The sequence below is a fragment of the Mytilus galloprovincialis genome, chromosome 14 (assembly GCF_965363235.1).
Source record: "Mytilus galloprovincialis chromosome 14, xbMytGall1.hap1.1, whole genome shotgun sequence".
In the NCBI taxonomy this organism is placed as follows: domain Eukaryota; kingdom Metazoa; phylum Mollusca; class Bivalvia; order Mytilida; family Mytilidae; genus Mytilus; species Mytilus galloprovincialis.
Genome location: NC_134851.1, coordinates 57616368 through 57641076, shown reverse-complemented (window position 1 = coordinate 57641076; position 24709 = coordinate 57616368). Strand labels below are relative to the sequence as shown.

Here is a 24709-nt window from a genome sequence, read left to right as displayed (position 1 = left end):
TCACAATAATAATGAGAAGACGCTGGAGGTGGATTGGGCATGTCCTACGGAAAGACCAGGAGGATATCAAAAAGACAGCACTCCTTTGGACCCACAGAAGGTAAAAGAAAGAGAGGAAGACCCAACATGCCATGGAAAAGAGCTGTAGAGGTAGAGGCTAGTAATATCAACAGACATGGGGCACACTACAGAAAACTGCCAACGACAGACAAAAGTGTAAAATCTTCGTTACTGCCTGACACGCCAATGGCGTACAAGGGCAGTAAGTAAGTAAGTAAGTAATATCACATCAATCAGTGGTCGAAACTGAAAAAAATAACCAGTCACATTTGTATTTATATTCTACATAAACAACAGATTAACAGCAAGTCTGAACTATGATATAATCAGAACTGACATAGAAAAAAGTTAATGGCTAAGACAAGTATATGATGTATACATTAATGAATGAAGTAAGGTAAAGCAAGTTAAATAAGATCACACTTTGTTTAAATTTATTTATTATTTTTTATGAATTTATGATGTTTACAGTCAATCTGTATGATACAAACCAACTGTTTAAACCTCCAGGAAAAACATCAAAGGTAAACATAATGAAATCTTGTAAGAAAACAATGCTTACCTTTGTCATTTTTATTATATGATTCTGTTTGAAGGTTGAAATGTTAACACTCTTTACTTCTTTCTAATCTTTCTAAAAAGTATGTATTTTCTATTAAACCTGTTTGATTAACAACAATGAGTTTGTTTTGATTCAGTATAGGGTTGAGTAGAATCAGACTGAAGAGATAAAATATAAAGTCACCTTGGTGTCTCCTCTGACTTCTTTATTACAACCGTCTTTGATAAGATGACGGAGGATTTCCAGGTGTCCTTTCTGTGCTGCATACAACAACGGTGTCATTCCTTCCTGTAATATCAAAATATAACAAACATCAAAAGCTTGTGTTATAAACTGGGCAATGTTGTGTAATCAATATAAATAAAATATATATCGCAATTATCAGTGGTTAAACTGAATAAAACGACCAGTCACACTTGTTTTATATTGTACACGAACAACAAATTAAGGCCATTCAATGACCAGAGCCAGTATGTAAAGTCATTTTTTTTAAATGTATATAAAATAATAAAGGCAACAGTAGTATAAAGTAATTTCACAAAAATACTGAACTCCGAGGAAAATTCAATCAGAAAGTTCCTAATTACATGGCAAAATCAAATGCCAAAATACATAAAACAAATGGACAACAACTATTACATTTCTGACTTGGTATAGGTATTTTCAAATGTAGAAAATGGTTGACCGCTGTTCGAAATTCATAAATCGGTTGAGAAAAAAAATATCTGGGTTACAAACTAAAACAGAGGGAAATACATCAAATACAAGAGGAGAACTACGACACAACAGAAACACAACATTTAAACGTAACACACACAAAAACCAACTATAATGACAATGGCCGTATTCCCTACTTGGTACAGGACATTTTACGAAAAACAATGGTGGGTTGAACCTGGTTTTTTGGTATGCAAAAACTCCCGCTTAACAGTTGTATTTATGGATCACTAAGCTTAAGGATGAGTAAAATTTCATAAGCTTTGTCATTAATTTTATTTTTCATCTATAATCTTGACAATCATTTTTTTTTTCATTTGTAGAGCTTTGCCGTCAGAAGTATGTTATTTTACACAGCTGAAGTGCGTTAAGCTGTGTTTATCAATGCCATGTCAATGTATATGACTTAACTATCAATGATATATTGGTATGTAAATTAATATAACTCAATAATGAGCTGTGTATCATTTGATACAGCCTCAACAATACTACAATATAGAGCTTCGCTTTTAGTTGTGTGTTTATTCATAGAGCTTCTCTTATAGTGGTGTGTTAATTCATAGAGCCTCCCCATCAATTGTGTTTTAATTTATATATGTCAGTTTATTTGGTGTGTGAATTGATAGACTATCATTATCACTGGGTTTTTTTGTTTATACTCTGGAGCTTAAACATAAACGGTGTGTTAATCTATAGATTTACTATAAGTGACGTGTGAATAAACGGTGTTTTCATCAGTGTTTTCTTTTAACTTATAAAGCTTCACTATCAGTGTTTTGGTCATCTATATATCTTTTCTGCCAGTGTTGTGTTAAACTATAAAGCTTCACGTAGTGTAAATTTTTATATGGCTTTCGAATCAGCTAATTTTTAATTCATAGAGCTTCCACATCACTGTTTTAGTAATTAATACATTAGAGCTAGCTTCGCCATTAGCAAGGTGTCAATATATAGAACCTCACTATTAGTGATGTTTGATAAAACAATGTCTCCATAAGTCCTGTTAACTTATTGAAATACGCCATATTGGATGTGTATATTGATAGTTCTACCTGCAGTGCTGTGTTACTTCACTGAGTTTTGACATCAGTGATATTTCTTTATATAGTGGGGGACTTTACATTAGTGGGGTATTTATTTATAGAATTTTGTCATCAGTTGTGTGTAAGATTATATAGATTTACTATATAATGGACTATAAGATGAGAATGTTATTTCATTAGCTATATATAGGTACTATGAAATAATTTATTTTCGTGGGTATCAATTCTCACGGATAGAGAACAATTTTTTATGGGACATGTAAATTGGTCGTTCTCTGTTTTAAAAATTCTAAAAGAGATTAATGTTTCCGATACTTTCTTCCTTGGGTCTCATTTTCAATAATACTATTAGACAAAAGATAAATGTTCATTTAGAGCGTTGGTCATTCTAAGTGAACATGTTCACTTAAAACTTCGATTCAATTGTAGACAATCATTTGTGTGTTTTGCAGTTTATAATTACTAGTCAGACATTGATAAAGCCAATGTGCAACTTTTTAAAAGTAATATTTTCCTAATTACGACAAATTCAGCAAATAAGCAGTCATTAGAAAATGATAAAATATAAGAAACATTTTTATGATGTTTGCAGCGCCAGGCTGCGAATTGAAGTAATGGTAATATTATCTACCTAACTCGCGGTTCTGAAAGATAAACTTTGGGGAACTTGAAAAAGGTTAGTATGTTTTCTTTCATGAGTTTCATGTTAAGAATATTAATTCCATATAATTCAACGACTGATTTTGCATTAAAACATTATTTGAAAGTCGAATTGTTTGTACTAAAACATGTCTATAGGCTTCTAAACAAGCACCCGGAGGGCATTGAATTGTAATGCATAGTTCCCTACTGGTTTACAATTCATTGCATTGGACCAAAATGTAGAGAAACTGATAACTTGAATTTCAACTTAGTCTGCGGGGGCTCATAAATAATTAAGTTGCAAGTGTCTATCACAATGTTTTTGTGTGCAGGTAAATCAATATTTTAAAAGAATGTCATGTATGTCCATATAAGTAAACAAAAATCTTCAATAGCAATATATTAACACTTTATTCGAAAAATATAAGTGTGTCCTTCTTTAGCTAACCTTAATTTAAGTTTGTTACTCATTCTTGAGGAGTCAAAGATGTTAACTTTAATGTTCCTGTCATAAACAGTATACCTAATGGGATTAAATAGTCTTGTTGATTTTTATTCATCAATGACACAGTAACAAAACAACTTGCAGTGAACTATTTTAATGATATATATTCTAGAGATTTTATTATGTTTTTATTCTAAACAATTTTTTTTCAAAATAACGTTTTAGGTTACCATTTTTATCGAAAATTAACACTATATTAGAATTGTACAACAAAACTGGGAACAAACGTTCTTCTGAAATACACATCTTTCTCGAAATTTATCTTCGCTGAATTCTTAAATTTTTTCGTTGGATACCATTTTTTAGGTTTCGTGGGTACATGTCAACAAAAAATCCAAATGTTAAAGCAGAGAACTGTCAATAATTTATAATGGCTAGCCTTTGTGAAAATTAATATATACTATAAAAAAAATTAACGCATGATTTGTATCTGAATTACCAAACAATATGGAGATTTAAATCACAATTATAAATTGTCATATAGAAAAATGGCTTTATTTTCAAAAGTATCTGTGTTGTGTTAAATATTTACCAAATTAAAGGCGGCACAATCGACCTCGGATAAGTCGAATACTAGATTTTAAAATTTGTGTCAAAAACTGAACAATGTTATGTAATAACTATGAATGAAATGAAAAAAAATCACATGAATCACTAGTCGAACCTGAATAATATAACCAGTCACATTTGTATTTATATTCTACATAAACAACAGATAAACAATACGTTTTATAATCATATGGGTGAAGTGCATCTTCTATTTCGTGCCTCATGAACTAAATACATGATTATTTCTTCGTATCATATATTTGTAGACGTTCTCAATTGTTAAAGATATAAAACATTTTGAGATGAATTTTGTTTTTAATAAAACATAAATAGAATACATCCAGCCGAAGAAAAGGTATGAAGACCGATGATTGGTTTGATTAAGCAGCACTTGCAAACTTATATAGTCTTAACAACAATGTGCTTGTTTATCCTTAATTAATTTTTCAACTAAAAAAATATGAGGTTTATTAACCAACAAAGGAATAATTATCTGAAACTGTTTTTATAGGTATTAATATTTGTTTTTGTCAGTAAATGTTGTGAATAGAGACACAAGCTGATGTTCACCAAAGAAGGAAGCACGAACATTGCTTTACGTAAAGTATAAATAAACTGATTGAAGACGGACAAGACAGGTGAAATAAAATCCTACTTTATTTTATTTAAATTCATAATTTCAATTTTGAGATAATATCGCAAAGACCTCCATGTCAATATGCCCCTTCATCGTCTAAGATATTGTCAATATGAATTAATCGAAAGGCAACTCATGTGAATTTAATTAACGTATTTTGATGGTACAAGAAATGCTCTCTATCTTCTCAAATTAAAATATTACATCATTTTCGGAAAACTGTTCTATTTGATTTATTGTATCTTCGAACAGCGGTATACTTCTGATTGCCTTTATATATCTTAATACAGATATTAGCACAACTTGTTTTCATCAGCTATCGGAAATTTACAAACTAATTTGTCGTTCTTTTGAACACTCTCAATGTTATGATATTAAGAGTTTTTTTGTCCGTTTGACCTGTCTGGATTCATGTTGATCAGTGTAATGTGGCGTGTATCAAACTAAGAAAATATATATCATCACCTTGTTTCTAATTTCTGTGGCACATCCAACTTGGGAGACATAACGGAAGATCTATAGTGGTATGTTTCCATAGTGTAAAATTAACATTAAACATACATAAAAACTAGTATCATAAAGTGACAAATATTGTGTTATAAATATAATTGAGGGTACCATCATTAATGGCGTTTCAATTGAGGGCTTCGTCATCAGGGGTGTGTTAAAATAGGGATACCACTACTTTTGGTGAATTAGTTGGGTGTAATCATTAGAGATGTTTGAATAAAAAACATCAATATTATTGATAGATGAATATATAATATGTTAACATCAACAGTTTTTACATTTAAGTTTCATTTTGTAAAGTCAACACGAGACAGATTTAAGCTTATGTCATAAAGTAAACAAAGTTATGTTATACATATACATTAAAAGTGTCATCATCAGTGGTAAACTAGGAATACCATCTTTATGAGGTGGATGAATTGGAGGCGTCAGCATAGTAGCTGTGTGAATAAAGGATATCACCATTATTGGTAGATGGATTGAATGCTTGATCATCAGTGGTGAGTATATCTGGGATAGCATAATTATAACTGAATGAATTGAAGAAGCCACAAGTCGTGTAAAATTTAGGGATATCATTATTATTGTCAGATGATTTGAAGGGGTCATTATCTGACACCATTACTGGTTGATAAACTGAATGAGTCATCATAAGTTGTGTGAAAATATGGATATCACCATTATGGATGGATGAACTATATAAGTTATTATCAGTGGTGTGTAAAATAGTGATATAATCATTATTGTCCGATGAATTGATGGAATCATCTTCAACCTGAGAAAACAAGGAAGATCAGTATTATTTGTGGATGAATTAGTTTAAACATATTTATTTGTAGTGGATTGGAAAACAAGTTTTTGCAACTTATTAATATAATAATACGCTTCACTTTCAATGGTTTGTGAATTTTAAAGTGTTCAATATTAGTGGTGTGTGCAGTGAGGGATTCATCGTTATTGCTGTGTTAAATTATTTCATTTTATCATCAAATAACTTATATGAGTTCAAGGTATCAACATTTGTGGTGCTTGAATTTAGGTATCACCATGTATTAACTTTTGTTGTAGTCATCACTGATGAATTGAATTGATGGTGTCATAATCAGTGGTAATTGATTTAGAGATCACAATTACTGCTGTTATATGCCGGATTGTTAGTCATCAGAGGGGCCTATATTTTGGTTGTTGTCGTCAGTGGTATGTAAATATAGGATGATACCTTCAATGTTGATTAGATTTAGCACGTTACTATCAGTAGTGTGATATTTCAGGGTTTCACCTTCCAGAGGTGCATGAACTAAAAAAACCCACATCATTGGTGTAAAAATTAAAGGTGTATTCATCGGTGGGTTTAACTTTAATTTGTGATCATCAGTGGTGTTGAAAATAAAGATGTCTTCATAAATGGTGTATGCATTAAGGATGTCATCACTGTGTATGCAAAACTAGGTTGATCTTATCAGTGGTGTTTAAACATTGGATTTAATCATCAATGATATCCGAAGTTAAGCTGTCACCTTAAACGGTTTTCACTTCACCATGTCATCACCACCAATGGTTAGTGTATTTACAATGTCATCATTAATTATGTGTCTATCATTGGTTTGCAAATTTTCGAAGTCGTCATCAATGATTTGTGCACATTTACCATGTACTTATCAATGGTGTGTGTATTTACCTTGTCACCATCTGTTGGAAGTTACACAGACACGTAACGTTCTCGCTGTCGCTATACATTGTAATGTCACATTGTTGTCGCGTATTAACTTGAGAGCTTGAATAGAGATACATACATGACATATGCCTTTGTTATTGTTAGCCTTATAAACACACGGAAAAAAGTAAAGCAGCACATTTCATATTCAGTTTGATTTATCTGATAGAGGTCACCTTTCCTACTTATTGACACTAAATTATTTGTTTTTCTAATTTCCCCATGAGTTGTCCGTGCGTGGCTGTCACTTAAAACTTTCAAAAGTCAAGTTTATGTACGAGTCAAAATGTATGCTGTATGTTAGTATGTTCGTGAAATAAATCAACAGTTGCTGAAATTGGTCCTTCTCAACTTTTTACTGATTTTAGATGGCAAAATTGTTGCCATGCGAGAAGCTGGAATGTCGTTAAGGTATATTGCCGGACGCGTTAGCCACCACCATTCGACCATCAGCAGAATTGTAAGTAAACATCAAAATGCTAATTCTGTAAAGAACCCTTACAAGATCTGGAAGACCTTCAGTAACTTCCCATCGTGATAACAGAGCTCTTAGCCGAGTTATTCAAAGAATAATGTACCTTTCATTAACAGTACAGTTTTAAAGAGACAGTGGTTTCCACATCGTGGACTCTCCACCAGAACTTTGAGAATTCGACTCAAAAGGGCAGGATGCCGTTCCAGAAGTCTGTGAAAAGGCCATTGTTAACGCCTAGACACAAAGCTGAACGATAACGTTGCTGTCGAGCTCGTCGTCACTGGAATTTGCTGCATTGGTCCGACGACAGCAGATTTTTGTTGCATGTCACGGATGTACGAGTTCATGTTCAAGTTTACTCCGGATGGTAAGGTGTCTACATCAGTGGTGTGGTAATTCAAGAATTTAACGTGTTATCATTGGTGTTCATTTATGGTCATAACTATGAGCAGTTATTGTATACATATCATCAAGGTATTTGACTTTGTGGTGTAACAGCCAGTGGTGTGTCTTTATCATTGATGTGTTTATTTTGGATGTCACCATCATTGGAATGTGAATTTAAAGGGTGTTACCTTGAATGATCTGTTAAGTTATGGTGTCAACATCATTGGTGGGTAAATTTATGAACTTATGATGAAACCATCAGTGGTAAACAAATTTGGGCGTCATCATCACTGATTCATGATTTTAAGTGTCACTTTACGTTTGTTAAAATTAAGGTTGTCGGGATTTAAGATGTGTGTACTTTTATGCTTTCATTACTTATATGTTCAAGATAAACCACGAATAAATGCATTTTATTGATCAACATAATCATATAAAAAAACAATACTGGGATTTCTTAATGTATAAAACAATCGTATGAAGGATGCAGAAGGACAAGACAATTAAAAGGAAATTCAACCGTATACAATATTATCAAGAATTTTTTATGGTATAAATGTTTTTTACATTAGATCTGAGGGATTAATAGCATCAATTCCAGGTAAAATCGGAGGTTTACAAAATATTTTTGTGTTATAAAACAAAATTAAACCTTTATCTTATTTAATATCTGGTTCAGTTTCACGATTCAAATGATAACAAGATTTGATTTAATTATAGAAGTATTTTTTGTCCATTACACCAGTCTGATTAACGACATAATTATGTATTCATTCAGTATAAACAGAAAAATGATCAGACTGAGGAGATAATATCTATAATCACCTTGTCACGTGGTTCCTTGTCACAGCCGACTGTTACCAGACGACGAACTATATCTAGGTGTCCATTGATGACAGCACATAATAATGGTGTGTTTCCGTACTGTAATAAAACAGACAAACAAACTTGTGTCATAAAATGGAAAATTTTAGGTATTTATATAATTGATATATACGTTGTGTACTAATTTTAATGTTGTACAAATTAAAAATTGTACATATGTTTGTACAAGTTATCAATATTTTATGAAACGCTTAACACAAATGAATTATTCAAGCATATAGTTCTTTGTTTCGCATTTTTCTAACATATTTGCTTGACTTCATGACACAGTCTGATACTGAGCATTAACATGACTGATAAACAAATATATAACATGACTTTATTCGTCCTTATGGGAGTTTTGATTTAAGGTGTTACCATCAGTGTCATAATCTGTGCATCAAAAACAGGATGTTCATCAATGATTTATGCATTGTAAGGTAACATTGTGTTTAAATTCAAGGTGTCATTATCAGTGGTGTTCGAATTCGGAATATCACTGTTATTGGTGGATAAATTGAACGAGTCGTTATCAGTGATGTTTGAATTGAGGGTGTCATCTTCAGTGGTGTTTGAAGCAGGGTTATCACCATTTTTCCCTACAGAATTGAAGATGTCATTATACATGCGTAAGTGGGTAGTGATTAAGGAGTATCACCATTATAAGTGGATCAATTTAATGTTTCATCATCAGTTGTTGTGTAAATTTGATAAGTAAAAAATAGTGTGAATTTATTGGGCTTCACCTTCTATGATTTATGTATTCAGGATGTCGTCATTCCTGGTGTGTGTAATTATTATATGTCAACATTAGATGTGTTAAATATAGGGTGACACCATCAGTATTGTATGAATCTAAGGTAACAACATTAGTGGTGCTTGAATATATGATGTCAACATCAAAGGTGTGTAATATCGGATTGTAGTCATCAGTGGTTAGTTGAATTTATGGTGTCGCAATATGTGGTGATTGCTTTTAGACCGTCAGAATCACTGGTATTATATGTTTATGGTGTTCACATCAGTGGTATAGGGTGACACCTTCAGTGTTTTTTGGATTAAGCGCGTTACTAACTGTAGTATTTTATTTCAGGGTTTCACCCTAGAGAGATGTAAGAATTATTGATACCAACATCAGTGGTGTGTAAATTAAGGTGTCCTCACCAGGCGAGTTTTATATTAATTTTTCTCATCAGTTGTGTTAAAATCTAAGATATATTCATCAATGATGTATAAAAATTATGTCCTCACAGTGATTCACAAAAACAGGGTTTTCCTATCAGTGGTGTTTAGATTTTGGATTTAATAATCAACGATGTCTGATGTTGAGGTGTCACCATCAGTGGTTTTCGCTTCACCATGTCACCATCAATAATATATCTAACAGTGGTTTGCAAACTTACCATTCCATCATTAATGGTGTGACCATCAGTGGTGTATGTACTTAAAATATGAAAGCATCACTGATATGGCATTTAGTGCGTCATCATTACTGATTGATGATTTAAAGTTGTCAACATCAGTAGTGTATGAATGTAGGGCATCATTATAATTAATACATGATTTTACCTTAAGTAGTATGGAAATTCAAGGTGTGATAATAAGTGAGGTGTGAATTATAGATGTTATTATTGGTGTTCATTTGTAATGGTCTTAACTCTGAGCAGTTATTTTAGAGTCAATCTGCCATAAAACCATGCAAAATCTCATATTTCGTCCAAATTGGTAGTTACAACTTGGCAACAATATATATATTTCCAAACTCTTTGGGTATTAAGAAGTTAAGATAAAAAAATATGTTTGTTAATTCACACTATTTTCCATTTACATGTAATAGCCTTATTTGCATATTTGTGAATTATTGAAAAAAAATGCAAAAATAGTCACCATATTTAGGTACTTTTTGGACTTTCCGAATTGATTTTCCTCTAAGTTCAGTATTTTTGTGATTTTACTTTTTAAAGGTCTGGATAATTGATATATCTCTTAGATATAACATTATCTTGTTATATTTTGCAAAGAACATCATTTAAAAAAAAATCATTTTGAGATTTTTTCACCTTTTGGCAGGTTGCCAGAGAGGTTCGTGCAACAGATGTATTAGATAACTTGCATGTGGTATATGTACTCAGTAGGTGTTTTCTCTCAAGATCATATTCATTCTTTCAACTTTTAGGACTTTTTTAAAGGTGCATATCAGTTCTAAGACAAGTAAAAAAATTTAGCTTGGCAAATAATGGGAAATTAGTAAAAAATGCTCCCAAAATATTATCTATAAAATGCACTTAATGTAATAGTTTTTGCCCCTTAATATTTCAACTTAAACTGATCAAAGTAGACTTATCCGGCCAATAACTTTAGTTTAAGTGTAAAGATCTTTATGATTTTGTTCAGAAGGTTCAATACCACAAAAGGAAGGTTAGGATCGATTTTGGGGATGATGGTCCCAACAGTTTAGGAATTAAGGTCCCAAAAGGGGCCCAAAACAATTTTTTTTTTTTTTATAGTTTAAGGATAATAACTTGTGTATAAGTATTTCAATTCCTCTAATATTGTACCCCTAATGTTTAAAACCACAAGTAGAAGGTTTGGATTCATTTTAAATATGGGTTATGGGTTCAAAGTTAGGAATTAAGGGCCAAAAAGGGGCCAAAAACAAGCATTTTTCTAGTTTCAAGACAATAACTTGTGTGTAATTGTATGAATCTCTCTATAATTGTACCACAATTTTTCATATAACAACGCGGAGTCTGAGATTAAGTTTTGATTAATTGCCCAAAATGTGTAGGAATTAGGGGCCAAAAAAGGGCCAAAAAGAAGCATGTTTCTAGTTTCCAAACAATAACTTGGGTTTAAGTGTATGGATCTCTCTGTAATTGTACTACAAGGTTCCATACTACAAAGACAAGGATGGGATTGAGTTTAAGGGTTTTTGCTTAAAGGGGGTTTCAATAAGTTGGGGGGGGGGGGGGAATTTGTTAAGCTTTTTTTGAAGGGATTTCTTTTTGTTCAAAACTTTTCAAATTTTGAAAAGGTTCAAAAAGAAATCTTCAATTGCAGTGTTGGTCAATATATTTTTTGATCTTTGACCACATTTATTTTCTAACAAAAACCTTTATTTTGTCAAAAATTCAATCACAATCCAAATTCAGCCAGCATTAAGCTTGAACATAGTGACCAAATTTAATTTGCCCAAACTGTTCAGGGTCCAACCACTGCGGTTGTATAAAGCTGCGACCTGCGGAGCACCTGGTTTTCACATACTTTTCATTAATGACAGTCTTTTAAAAAGCATGTTATATGAAACAGAGTTGTGAACAGACTTGTTTTTCAAAATATCTTCCTCTTCAAACTTTTGATTGGAATGAAACCAATTATAGGGGCAATCACTCATTGAGTGTCTTGATTAGAAAGTTGTGTCGATTAGAGCGTATGTGAACAAATGTGGCCATTTTTTTTTTATCTACAAAAAAAGTTTATATGTTCATATATAATATGCCATATAAAAGTTTTTGATTTATATCTCAGATTAAATCCAGATAAAAGAAACACAGTTGAGCTGACCCTATTTCTTCAAAAATCGAAAGCTTTTCCAAAATTATCTTGGATCACCCCTCTCCAAAGAGCATTTCTTACCTGTTTTTTTGATATTTTGAGATTTTGCTGTTTAGTTCCCTAACGGCTAACGTCGAAGTGGACTTAGGTTTGCACTGCGTCTGTCTGTCAGTCGGTCTGTATATCTGTCAGTTCGGCAAATCAGACTTTTTTGTATTTGTAGATTTTTATTTGATATTTGGCTTATTGATTTATCATGACAAGTTACAGGTTAAATTCATTTTTCACGCTTTAAGCTTTTCTCTTTGTTCAGTTGAAGCCCTTTCTCTAGAATTAAATTTTTGATGAAATACTTATTCATTAGAAGATTTCTGTTCAAACGGAAATAACTAATTTTTGTAAAGACAAAATGACATTTTGGATGGTTTTTTTTTTTGGTATTTAGTGGTTCAAATGTATTCCAGTCTGATATTTGTGTGCAGAGTTGTGGTCTTTGGACATAGAAAATGCACTTAGACAGTCAGAATTCAACAAGTTTTTTCGATATGCTTGAAGATTTTGTCTATAATTTTATGTAGTTTACACCATGACAAATTATAGAGCAATTTAAAATTTTATTATAGAGCAATTTGAAAATTTTGTTCCATTACAATGAATTTGTAACGGGTTGTGGACTATGTATTGCCATGCATTACTCACAGAATGCTTGTTTTTATTAAAATTTTCTCAACTCTGATGCTGCAAAATTGTTTGATATTTAGTTAAAATAGATATTGATGACCTTATTATGTTAATATTTTTCAGATGTATCAAACTTTTACTCTTTTTTGTTAATACCTTCATCATGTTCATTCATGACTAAAAACTTGTATTTAGACCATTTTGCACGTTTTTCTTTACGGCAGACCCCCATAATATTATATAAACAGTAACATCATATCCATTTAAATGACAATGTCTGCTCAACAATTTAACCATTTATCTGTGTATATTTGTTTTTATTACATGTGGTTATTGCAATTTAAAATATTTGTGTTTGTCTCAGCTGGTAGTAATAGGCCAACTGTATCTTACATGTCTTATTTCCAAGCCTCAAATTGCAAGAGATTACATTCTAGGAGGAAACTTAACATTACTGTTATGTCCACTGTTCTCCTAGAATTGACACAGGGGTTACTTACTGGTTCATGTCAGCGTCACAAAATTTCAGTTGCAGTTTCATCAGGAACTGTTGGGAGTAGTCTCTTTATATTTGGCATAAAGCTTTATCACAATATACAAAATATAGCACTTTTAGGTAAGAGGCACAATTCTATGATGTTCACAAAACTATTAAATCGTCCTCTTTTCTGGAGATAGATAACATGAATGTACAAGGCTGCGCAGTTTGTACAATTTTGTCTACATTTTCATACTATTTTAGAAAAGAAAATACCCCGATTTTATCTGAAGGAGACGTGCTTAGAATTTTTAGTACTTTTACGATAGTTTATTTATCTAAATTGCAAGGGGCTGTATTCATGTTGAATCTCTATATTTTATATGTTAAACTGTTTTATGAATCATTATCAAATACAATATGTTTTAAAAATTTAAGACTGAACTCAATTGTGGCCACTTTGAATTTAGACAAAAAGCGTCTAAAAACTAGAATATTATTAAATGCTAAAATTGTGAAGTAATCATGATGATATTACCTGATGAGTGTGCATAGTATTGTAATAAAACAGCCCATCTTTAAGTTTCTAAAGTAGTTTTCTTTTGAATAAGTTTATATTTTAAACATATTGTAAAAATGCTCAGTTTAGGGGCAAAAAAGGCAAAAAAGGGGTCTTACCGGGTTTACTCCTTTCGTATATTTTCTAAATAATTTAAACTAAGTTAAACTTGGTTTATTCAATTAATATAACCAATAAACATTAGTTCAGTCATTATTTTTCTTGTATTTTGACTATCACATACTTTTGCTTTGTATTGCTTTGCTTCGTAAAAAAGAATGGCCAACGTAGATACAAGTATCTTGTCTTAGGGAGGGATAAATCCTACTTTGTAAAGGATCACTCTGATTCGAACAAAAAATTCTCTGAAACTGATATTATCAAGATGCTTGATTTCTTGATTGACAACATATTTGTTACGTTCGGAGGACGTGTTTTTCAACAGACTGTCGGCATTCCAATGGGAACAAACTGTGCCCTCTACTTGCCGACTTGTTTCTTTATTATTATGAGGCTGACTTCATGCAGAAACTTCTTAGGAAGAAAGATAAGAAGTTAGCACTATCCTTTAACTCTACTTTTCGCTATATAGATGATGTTATTTCACTAAATAATTCAAAATTTGGTGACTATGTGGAACGCATCTATCCATTCGAGCTAGAGATAAAGGATACTACAGATACAGTTACGTCGGCCTCATATCTTGACTTACATCTAGAAATTGACAATGAGGGTCGGTTGAAAACAAAACTTTACGACAAAAGAGATGATTTCAGCTTTCCAATTGTGAACTTTCCATTTCTAAGTAGCAACATTCCAGCAGCACCTGCATACGGGGTATATATCTCCCAATTGATACGATATTCCCGTGCTTGCATTTCCTATCATGATTTTCTTGATAGAGGATTGCTGCTCACAAGGAAGCTATTAAACCAAGAGTTCCAAATGGTGAAGTTGAAATCATCCCTTCGTAAATTTTACGGACGCCATCACGAGTTGGTTAACCGTTATGGAATAACCGTATCACAAATGATATCGAATATGTTCCTTACGTCGTAACTACAATCCCCTTCCCTTTCCTGAATGTGACCTACCGAATTAGACTTTTTACCGGATTTGTTATCACATAAGCAATACGACGGGTGCCGCATGTGGAGCAGGATCTGCTTACCCTTCCGGAGCACCTGAGATCACCCCTTGTTTTTTGGTGGGATTCGTGTTGTTTATTCTTTAGTTTTCTATGTTGTATCGTGTGTGCTGTTGTTTGTTTGTCTTTTTCATTTATAGCCATGGCGTTGTCAGTTTGTTTTAGATTTATGACTTTGACTGTCCCTTTGGTATCTTTCGTCCCTCTTTTGCAAAAGTTTCTATTGAAACAGATAAAAAAAATCAAATATTCGGCGAAATTGCCATCATGCCTATCTTTAATTATTATTTTATCGTAAGAATGTATCATTTGCCGAGCTCCATTTTCTTGCATTTTGTAGATGAATATACAAGCTTCATGAAAAATTACATTTTATTGAAAATAAAACATGATCTTACAAGATTCAAGCCTTTAAAAATATACAAATTTTGCTGAATTTGCACTTTTGCAAAACCGTGCAGTTTTAACCTGTCAGTAGGGGTATTGAGAAATGTCATAAAGTTTTGAGTTATCCTAATTGCCTTTCATTTTAAGTTGTTTGTTAAGATATTTGTTATCATTAAGCTGAAATTTTTCTATAAAAGAAAAAAAAATCCGGTCAAAATATTTTGCACACATAGTTATTACATATAAGGTATCTAAAATACAAAATATCTGTCTGATTGGAATATTTTGGATTTGGATCATTTTGCATGGTTTTATCATAGACTGGCTCTTAATACACTCTAGTTTCTTTCAGGGGTGTGGGAATCTATTAGTCTTGATTATCTAAGGTGTTTGAATGTTATGTGTCACTATTCAGTGGTGTGTTATTTCAAATTTGCATCTTCATCGATGTCTTAGTTTAGGATGTAATCATCATTGGAGTTTGAATTAAAAGGGTTTCACCTTAAGTGATGTGTGGAATTATAGGGTTTACTATCAGTGGTGCGAGAAATTAGGGAGTCACCAGCAGTGGTACGTGTAAATCAATGGTTTCACCATCAGTGGTGTGTAAATTTATGGTTTCACAATTAGTGATGGGTGAATTTATGGTGTGTCCATAAGTGGTGTGTGAATTTCGGGTGTAAACATAAGTGGTGTGTGAATTTATGGTGTCATTATCAGTGTTGTGTGCATTTATGGTGTCACCATCATTAGTATGTGAAGTTAACGGGTTTTAATAATTAATGGTGTGATCAGTTGAAGGGTTTTATCATCAAAGGTATGTGAATTAAAAGCGTGTCACCATCAGTAATATGTAAATTTAAAGAATTTCACCATCAGTGGTATATACATTTAAATGGTTTTACCTTCAGTGGTGTGTAAATATTAAGGGTCCAACCATCATTCCCGTATGAATTTAAGGTGTCACCATTGCAAGTAGATGAGTTTCAACAACAGGGGTGTGTATGTTCAAAGGGTTTTACCATCAGTGGTGGGTGAATATTAAGGGTTCCACCATCATTCGCGTATAAATTTAAGGTGTCACCATCGCAAGTATATGAATTTAAAGGATTTCATCAACAGTGGTGTGTATATTTAAAGTGTTTTACCATCAGTGTTTGTAAATTTAGGGTGTCATTTTCAATGGTGTTTGAATTTATGGTTTCATCATCATTAGTGTGTGAATTTAACGGGTATTACAATTAGTGAATTTAACGGGTATTACAATTAGTGAATTTAACGGGTATTATAATTAGTGAATTTAACTGGTATTACAATTAGTGAATTTAAAGGGTTTCATCATTAGTGGAATGTGATTTTAAAGCGTCTCACCATCCGTAAATATAAAGAGTTGCATCACCAGTGGTGTGTAAAAATAATGGTTTCACTGGGGTGAAAATGTAGGGCGTCATTATCAATGATTCGTGATTTTAGGGTGTCGCCATAAGGAGATGAAAATTGAGGACGTTAGGGATCTGTAAATTATATATTCTACATAAACAACAAATAAATATAGGTAAAATCAGATGATTACCAAATATTTAAAAACTATATAGAATGACCAATCACACTTGTACTTATATTCAACAACAAAAAAATGTTTTGTTGTGAGATTCAGCAATATGATCATAACGTTCATATCTTAAAAAGAAAACAAAAAACAACAACAAGACAAGTGAATTAAAACACCACTTTTTATACAACTATCACTTATTTGTAAACATTTAAAGATGTTGAACATTAGATCTTTATAATTGATATCATCTGTTCAAACTTGTTCTAATAAACTCAAGGTAAAATCAGAGGTTTGCAATATGATATGTTTTAGAAAACTATTGTAAACTGTTAGTATGTCTATTATCATGATTATCTCATTCAGTTTGACGATTGAAATGTAGACAATATTTCTTTAAATTTTAACAGTACGGTTGTCTATTAAACTATTTTTTAGAAAAGAATAATAAAATACCGATATCAGTTGATGCATAACGACAAAAGGTTTAACATTAGATATGGATGATTAATCGTATCTTGTTAAAAATGTTAGAACAACTTTCCAATCATCTTTATCAACAATTAACATCAGAAGTTTCACAAAATACATTGTGATTAATTTGAACATGCTCTACGTAGTTTTATTTATAGGTTTCTGTCAGATAAACCTGTCTTGTTTACCACGTAATTTTGTGTTGATCAGTGTAAAAAGGTGGGGATGATGAGACAACGAATACTATAAATATATATACATCCCCACCTTGTTCCTAGTTTCTTTATCACAGCCAAGTTGAATGAGATGACGGAGAATCTCCAGGTGTCCACTCACAGCAGCAAGCAACAATGGTGTGCTTCCATTCTGTAACATACATATAAAACGGACATCAAAACTTGTGTCATCAAGTGGACAATTATAAACATTCTTTTAAGAGTGTCATCGTCAGTAGTGAATAAATAAGGCTTATCATAATTATTGTTGGATTAATTAAATGTGTCGTCTGTGACATCAGTTGTGTCTGAATTTTGGGTGTCGTTATCAGTGGTGTGTGCATTCGCGATATCACCATTATTGGTTGATGAATTGAATGCCTCATAATCAGTGGTGTGTAAATATGATGATGAATTGGTGGCGTCATCATCAGTGGTGTGTGAATAAGGAATATCACCATTATTGTTGGATGAAATCAAGGCGAAGTGTTTGAATTTAGGGTCTTTTATAATTGTGTGTAAATTCTGGATGTTGTCATCGGTTTTTAGTGAATTTAATGTGTCACAATAAGTGGTGATTTTTTTAGAGCAGAACAGCATTGGTGTGATATATGTAAGTGTCACATCAGCGGTGTCTAAAACTTTTGTAGTTTTTGTATTATTTGTATAATATGAGTATAGGGTGTCACCTTCAGAGATGACTGCATATAGCGAGTTGCCAACAGATGCGTGTTATTTTAGGGTTTCACTTACCAAGTGTAAGAATTAAGGATGTCAACATCAGAGGAGTGTAAATTCATTGTGTCATCATTAGTGGTGTAAAAATTAAGATGTCATCATCATTGGTATATGAATCTAGCGTGTCATTCGAAAATATAGGCTTTTCCCATCAGTGGTGTTTAGATTTAGGATGTAATCATCAATTGTGTTTTAAGTGAGGCTGTCCGAATTTACCATGTCATCTTTTCACCCACAACTATTGTATTTGTATTCATATTGTACTTTCTCTGTGAACTTGAGAACATATTATCTATATATCTATCACCAATGGTTTGACCATTAATGGTGTGCATGTATGTGTGTGTGTTTAGGATGTCACAATTAAGGGCGTTACTATCACTGATTTACGATTTCCGGTTGTCATCATTAGAAGTTAATGAATTAAGATCACCAGCATAATCAATTTGAGTTTTAAGGTTCTCACCATCAGTGGGGTTGTAATTCAATCTGTAACTATCATCTCTGAACTGATAAGTCTTTATTAAATAAGGTGTTTGAATGTGAGGTGTCTACATAAGGGGTTTTTGATTTTAGGATGTCCCTATCAGTGGTGTGTGCATTTAAAGGGTTTCGTGAAAGGTAGTTTATGAATTTACAGTGAATTTAGGATGTCATCATCACTGATTTGTGATTTCAGGGTTATACCATATAGTGGAGCAAATTTCTGATGTCAGGATTTACGATGTTTGAACTTACATGGCCTCACCATCATTGAATAATCACAAAATTGAACGCCTTTTTATTGAATTCATTAGTTCATTAACCGGAACAATCCCCTGATGGACTTTTATGATATGTTTGCGAGTGAATTAGTCTAGTTTATTCATCAATAAAAATAATCTTTGTATTTCTTTTAAACTATATTCAACATCGTTATATTTTAAAACATCGTCACAAGCTAACTTACGTTTCACTATGTTAGACATGAGCTTCTTTACAAATTGGAAATTTGTCATCTTAAAAAATGTTTTTTGTTGTTGTTGCTTTTCTCGCCGGAGATTATATATTTTAACAGGAACTTTAATATCTTTTAAAGATGTTTATAACTATATAATGTCTTTAAACTAATTTGTTTCAGTATTTTTTATGAGTTCCAGAATTATATGTATGAAATCTTTAAAGGTGTGTGTTTCTGTTTCTTTACTTACAACATTTCTCCATTCTAAATCTGCACCGTATTGTATGCATTGTTTCAAATCTTCCAAGTGTCCGTTCCGCGCAGCTGTAAGAAGTTTCTGTAAGAATTTTTTTTTTTATCACAATCTTTAAAACAAAAAAAGTATGCTAAATGTATCAATCTACAATGTACGACAGTGAATAATTTATACATATTTCTGAATTTTTTATTGGCTGCATAAAGATTCAATTTATTCTATTATGTTTCAATTTCTATGTAAATAAACAAACAAAACAGAGTAATTAGCCCTCCTACCTAATATAAACAATACGCTAACAATCATTTGTATACTTTTAGGCAAACGAAAACAATTAGTGTTTAAAATACCTATTTTTATTCAAATACATTTGAAAAATCGATGAATATAATATATGTTCACAAGGATAATTAATTTAAAAATGTAATCCTATAAAAATACAAACACAAATGCATGAAACATGTTATGTGATAGTTAAAATGCACAAAAAAATGAACTTACATATCTTCATTTGTAAGCATGTTTTCAAATTATGACATTGGTTTTTCATTGGATAATAGGTCTTTTATAATACAAGATATATTTTTGAAGTTTTGTGTGAAAAAATGTATTTAAATATTCAATATTTTAACATGTTTGATAAAAGTAAAATAGTTTTAAATAGGTAAGAATTTAAAAAATCAATTTTGGTTTCTACTTAATTCAGTACAAACAAATACAAATGACGAATCACACACGAAAAACGAAACAACAAAAAAGGACAATTTTGGTTTCTACTTAATTCAGTACAAACAAATACAAATGACGAATCACACACGAAAAACGAAACAACAAAAAAGGACACTAACTCTATGATGAAATTATTCTTTGTTTAAGTTTATGTTAATGACGTCTGTTTATCATGTTTATGATGTTTGGTTTATTTAACAGTTTGAAATGTATCATTAGCATGACCAGGGCAGCTTGAACCAAATAATTTGCACGTCTGAATGGGATTCTTATCCAATTTTGTCAATATTGCGGATATAGAAATATCATATCATACAAAAGATTGATTAAACTAGCCACAAGACCTGGTGAAATCCGCAATTTTCTAAAGAAAATACCTGTACAAAGGAAGTCGGAGTTAGAGTCGAGCGTTATGAAAAAAGAAATTGTTTTATAATTATTTTTAAAGAAAAGTATATTTTTTAAAAAGAAACAAAGATGAAAGAATTAATTGTTATTTTTTTTTGAAGTCACCATTGCATGGAATATCACACATAAAAACTCATTGACATTACATTCATTTTTCTCTTGTATTCATCTGAAAATATTCCTTGCATGTATCTTTCTACGCAGTATAGAAAATAAGTCAGATGTCAACTGGACTTTTTAGGAGAACAATCTTACCTCGTTCCAATTTGCCATGATGTCCTGCAAATAGAAAAAAAATACACCTAAGAGTTATGGAGTTATGTTTTGGTGATCTTGTCAGAAAGATACATGTATGCACTTTTTATTTACTTATTTAAACTGAGATTAAGGTGACACTGCTAGAGGTTTTTTTTTCGTGCTGTTAAATTGCCGTCTTGTTCATCCTAACTCAAGCATTTATATAAACCATAAAAAAACGGCCAATTAGAGTTCAGTCTAGTTCAAAGTTCTATCTTAAATGGAAATGCTAGAATGGAACTAGTTTAACACAACAAAGCCAATTAAAGTATTTCTGTTTTATTTGGGTCTCTAAATAGAAAGAGTGCGGTATCGGCTTTGCTCGTTGTTTAAGGCCGTACAGTGACCGATAGTTGTTAGTTTCAGTATCATTTGTCTCTTGTGAATAGTTGTCTCATTGGTTATCTCATCTTCTTTTTTTTCAATAGTTTAATTTTCTTTTTCATGTAAAAAAAACACCGACTAGATTAGATCTTTTATTTTTTATTTTACGTACAACAATATTGACCAGGCTAGATTTGAAAGATGCCCATTTTCTCTATTTATAGTTATTTCGCGCATTCCTAATGGGTCCTAATGGGTCCAGTTTTCCTGTCCTATTCATATTAATACTGATCTGGCTTGCCATACCACGTATTTCTACTCACAGACAGTAAACAAAGACATGAACAAATTTATTTTTTTACAAGAATGTTTCCCTAGTACAAAGATGGCCCCTAGGCATTATCATTTGCTATGTTCAATGGACCGTGCAAATTTGGGGAAATCTCTAATTTGGCATTAAAATAAGAAAGATCGTAGCATAGGAAACATGTCTATTAAGTTTCGAGTTGATTGGACTTCAACTTAATCAAAAACTACCTCGACCAAAACTTCAACCTGAATTGGGACAGATGGACGAACGAACGAACGGACGGACAGACGCACGGCAACACAGACCAAAAAACATAATGCCCATAAATGGGACATAAAAAACTTACTGACGCTTTCTTGTTATGAGATGGTAATTCAAAAGTTACTGTAGACTAAAACTGTTGTATTCCTGAAATTCAAACAAAACATTTCTTTGACAAATAATTAAGAAAGCGTAAATAATATCTATAAACAAAATAAACTTATATATTGAAAGCTATTAATGAAGAATAACAGGACTAACAAGACTTTATTACCATGAGTATGATTATCCACAATCCTGTCATTATTCTTCGATTGTGTCATCATTATTTTTTACTTGACACGAGAATCAGGAAGGTTCTACTTATACTTCCACAGCACTTGAGAGCATACATATGTTTTTATGGTGTAGGTGTTTTGTTTTGGTGGTATTTGTTTGGTTATGTTAGTGTCTTAACAAACTAGTTCCTACTATGTGGTATAGGTTTAGGTGATTTGTAAAGGCTTGGCCTAAGTTTCTAATCACGGCTGGTAATTTACACACGTAGAACAATTGGTTGTGCAATGAAAACAGTGAGGGCATTTTCCGGTTATGCTTGAGTAGAGCAATTTGCCCTAATGGGTTTGTTAATAGAACCATTTCAAGAATTAAAAATAACTTTTGTCGGCAATTTCTCGTGACCCAACTGATTTTGTAGGAGTTTAACTTCATGTACAACAGTAGATGATACATGTATTATTTCGTTTAAGTATTTACCACAGCATAGCATTTTCTGATTTTCAATATTTTGATCAGTTGAATTAGAAAATTGCGATTTAGAAAAGTACATTCCTTTTGAAGCGGTGACAATTAGTCCACTCAACAATCACAACCGGAAAATCCTCTCACGATTTTTCTTGCAGAAACAATTGTTCTGCGTGTGTAGATTACCATCCATGTAATAGTATAACAATTCTACGTCATGTGGTCTCTAATAGTCGTACATCGGCAATCATACCGTATATTTTTATTTTTCTATAGATTTAAAGCTGAATATTTGTATATGCATGAATAACTGTGTTTTAATTTATCTTGTATGCTAGCTTTTTAAACATGAAAGCAATCTTACCTTGTACAAAAGAGGAACAACATCTCCGTCGTCTGCATATTATAATTTTATCGTTTCTTAAAACAACTTTTCCTTTCCAATGAAAATTTCTTAAATATGAAAAATCAGTTGATTATAATAAAACAAAAAATTGTAAAACACAGACATATGTCTCACGTGTATGTTAGTTGTCATTAAACCGAAATCAGACGCCCAGCTACATGACTACCCAGTCATCGTTCATTACCAAATTATCTAGAGGCTCTATCGACCCTGTGTTAATCACCTTGTTCTATATGCGTGAAAGATACCAGAAGGAGAGTCAAACTCATAGATTGAAAATAAACTGACCACACCATGGCCAAAAAATAAAAAAGACAAACAGACGAGCAAGAGTACAAATGGTATAACATAGAATCCAAAAGACTAAGCAACTTGAACCACACCAAAAACTGGGGGTGTTCTCAGGTGCTCCGGAAGGGTAAGCAGATCATACTCCACATGTGGCACCCGTCGTGTAGCTTATGTTATTACAAATCCGGTAAATAGTCTTATTCGGTAGGTCACATTCGTAATAGGGAAGGGAAATATCCAATATCATCTGTGAAACGGTTATTCCATAAAATCAACCAACTAGTGATGGCGTCCGTAAAATTTACAAATGGATGACTTCACCTCACCATTTAGAGTTCATGGTTTGATATCTGTCTCTTGTGAGCAGCAGTCCTCTTTCAAGGAAATCATGATAGGACATACCAGCCCTGGACTATCGTATCAATTGGGAGATATATACTCCCTATTCAGGCGCTGTTGGAATGTTGTATCTGTAGTATCCTTTATTTATGGTTCGATGGGATAGATTCGTTCACATAGTCACCAAATTTTGTTTTCTTTAGTGATATAATATCATCTATATAGCGGAACGTAAAGTTAAATGATATTGCCAATTTTTTATCTTTCTTCCCAAAAACGTTCCTGTATGAAGTCAGACTCATTATAATAAAGAAAAAAGTCGACAAGAAGAGGGGCACAATTGGTTTCTTTTGGAATTCTGACAATATTAATGTCAATTTCAGAGAATATTTTGTTTCAACAACAAAGGACACTCGCCAATATCAATGAATATTGAAAACGGATTAGAATATTTAGCTTTTGCAAATTTCAGCAAAACGTAAATTTTCAAAAGAACTGAACTCCGATGAAATTCAAAGCGAGGAGTCGTTGATCAAATGGCAAAAGCAAAAGCTCAAACACATCAAACGAATGGATATTCCTGACTTGGTACATGCATTTTCATTTGTAGAAAATGGTAGATTAAACCTGGCTTTATAGCTAACTAAACCAATCTCACTTTTTTGACAGTCGCTTACAATTCCATTATATTTACAACGAGGCGTGAACAAAACGTACAGACAAAATAGGTAAAAATCTCAAATATACATCATTCAAAAAGAAAATGTGGAATGATTGCCAATGAGACAACTCTCCACAAGAGACCAAATGACACAGAGATTCACAACTATAGTTTAACCTACGGCCTTCAACAATCCGAAATGACAATGTATAACAATTCAAACGAACAAACTAACGGCTTAATTCATGTACAAAATATGAACGAAAATCAAAATATAACACATAAGGAAACG

General features: G+C 32.2%; 1 protein-coding gene and 1 long non-coding RNA gene across 2 annotated transcripts in view; both read right to left on the bottom strand.

Moving 5' to 3' along the window:
• Positions 1-24709, bottom strand: part of LOC143058120 (uncharacterized) — a 183183-nt gene that overhangs the window by 94809 nt on the left and 63665 nt on the right. The gene's annotated exons all lie outside the window — the stretch shown is intronic.
• On the bottom strand, positions 17704-22183 carry LOC143058345 (uncharacterized). Its single transcript, XR_012973018.1, has 4 exons — positions 22062-22183; positions 21040-21063; positions 19642-19728; positions 17704-17864 (listed from the first exon to the last, which is right to left on the bottom strand). It is a non-coding gene; the product is annotated as an uncharacterized LOC143058345 (long non-coding RNA).